Genomic DNA, 2,446 nt, shown 5'->3' on the forward strand with positions numbered 1-2,446 from the left:
GGAGGAGACTGGCCAGCAATCAGTTTCAGGTGTAGGTGGTTAGTTCTATCATTAAGATCGCATAAAGGGTTCTTACAGCAACAGGTGGTGGTTTTTCTGCAGTTCTGGCGTGTGTTTGTTGTGCTCAACGTGCAGCCTCCGTACCCTTTCATAGGTATGTTTTTAGTTTGGGTTGTTTGCGTGAAGTTTCCAACTGCTCCTTGATGGTGCAATTCCATCTTTGTTATTTTCTTCTTTTAGGCTGATTTTTTTAAGAGGTTTATTCTCTGTCTGGGAAATGAGGCAGACAAACATTTATTGCTGCGGTACCTTCAATGGGCTGATGGCCGTGTTGGAATGCTGAATAATGGTAAACGCAGTATATACACTTTAAGACCGATCATTTATGAGTTTGATACAATTAATATACAAATGTATTTGATGTTGTGGTAATCTGTTCTCTTGTTTTATAGTACCTTTTATCAATCATGTTTGGGGATTGAGAGCTGAGATTGGGTAACTGTGTTGCAGTTGTACTTTCGCTGAAGTAGGTTTTGTTTTGTTGTTTTAAATTGTGGGCTGCATTGATGTGTATTAACATGCATGTTTCTTTATTGTTAAAGGGGCAGACCAGCCACTGTTTCTTGTGCATTTTAGATTTATATTGTGGTTTGTTATTGTTATTTGATATTGATTTTGATCTTAAATGTTATTTGTCATTTGCTTTGTTTTCTTTGGTACTGCTCTCCTCTTTTGTGTGTTCCAGTGGTCAGAGGCTTTGTACAGGGCCGGGCCTGCATCTACACTAAACCTCCTTCGGTGTAGGTGATTTGGGTGGTGTGACACTGCTGTGTGGTGTGTACTGGAGGTTGGCACTGAAATAGTGACTTGAAGGTTACTACTTATTTGCGGTGTATGCTGTGGGGTTTCTTCTGTCTTCTTCTGTCTCTTACAGGTGGTAGGAGGTCCACAAGAGCAGGTCCGACCCTCTTGCAGTCTTGAGGAGAGCCAATTCCAACTTCTGTGAATGTTATCAACAGTTTTTAACATTTGATGGTTCTATTGGAACAATAAAATTGTTAAATTTTTATAAACTACATTTGTTGTCCATAATCCGTATTGTGACCCCTAGAGGGCTCCTCCTGCCTTAAATAAGGAGGTGGCGTAGTCAACTTATATTTCCTACACTACATTCAGCTTTGATCACAGGAATAAATTACACTTTAAAATATATTAAAATAGAAAACAGTCATTTTAAATTGTCATAAAAATCAGCGTCAAAAGGCAATTGTATCCCTTTTCGCAGAACATCATTTGGCTGCCTTTTCAGTAAGAGGGCCAAAATTATGGAATTCTGTGACGTGAAGTAACAGGAGACAATAGCAAGTAAAACTGGTCCTTTATTGAACAATACGAGAAACCAGACTCAGAAGGTGTAGGAAGATAATAGGAACAGTCTCAGTCAATAGCAGGCAGGCCTCACGATCACACTCAGCATCAGAAGGAAGAAACTCAGGAACGGGTGCGTTGGCAGCGCAGGCTTGCGTGGGCAACTCTAAGATGCACAGTGAGGTGAATTCCCAGTGAAGACGAGACGTGAAGACAAACTGCAACGAAGAATCTCCCAAACGAAAACACAGGCTGGAGACACGAGGAGTCGAGGAGGAACAGGAACAAAACGGGAAACATCCACAAACAACGACCTGACAAACACAAGACGCACGAGGTGAGTATAAGTAGGCACTAGAAATGAGAATCACCTGCCGCTGATTCTCCCGGAGGATAATCAGCAACCATGCCCACACACCCACACACACACACATAACACAACGCAAGGAAGAGTCAATGAATACATCAACCGTGACAAATTCTCTGCCAGACCACTTGAAATATATCCCGACATTAGCCACCTTTAAAAAAAAAAAAAACCGTCAAATCATGGTTAATTCAAGAACAATATTGTTCTCACATTTAGTCTTTACACTTTGCCCTCTCTGTATATTTTTTTGTCCTTTTTATTTCCTTATATTGTATTTCTTTTTTTCTTTTTTCTTTTTTTGATAATGTTAGACTGTAGGCTATGTTTTATCAAAAAGCCCTACCAGGGACAAGTGTCGTGAATTAGCTTTAGCTAAAAAACACTATGATACATACATCGGATGACTGTTAAGCTTATCTATGTTATTTGAATCTGTCCCTACCTAAATAAACTTGATAATAATAATATTTCACAATATTACTGTTGTTTTTTTGTTTTGTTTTTTATCAAATAAATGCAGCCTTGGTGAGCAGAAGATACTTCTTTTAAAGTCCAACTGAAATCAAAATTGACCCTATTTACTTTGTTAGCGTATATTACTAGTCTTGTGGTGAAAAATTAATCCGTGCAAGTTAATGCACAAAAAAATTTGTTTGACTGGGTGTAACTAAAGGCACCAGGGTGGCGGTGCCACCGGCTTGGGCCCGC

The 2,446-nt window shown here is 39.4% G+C and overlaps 1 long non-coding RNA gene across 2 annotated transcripts; it reads left to right on the top strand.

The window, feature by feature from the left end:
- The first annotated feature begins 252 nt into the window (after positions 1–252).
- LOC307171535 lies at positions 253–1,114 on the top strand. 2 transcript variants are annotated; one of them, XR_013823563.1, is made up of 4 exons: positions 253–349; positions 453–526; positions 603–847; positions 935–1,114. It is a non-coding gene; the product is annotated as an uncharacterized lncRNA (long non-coding RNA). The 2 variants fall into 2 exon arrangements; XR_013823562.1 differs by having other exon boundaries at positions 603–1,114.
- The last annotated feature ends 1,332 nt before the right edge of the window (positions 1,115–2,446 follow it).

The sequence above is a fragment of the Squalius cephalus genome (genome assembly GCF_949319135.1).
Source record: "Squalius cephalus genome assembly, chromosome: 14".
Taxonomy (NCBI): Eukaryota; Metazoa; Chordata; class Actinopteri; order Cypriniformes; family Leuciscidae; genus Squalius; species Squalius cephalus.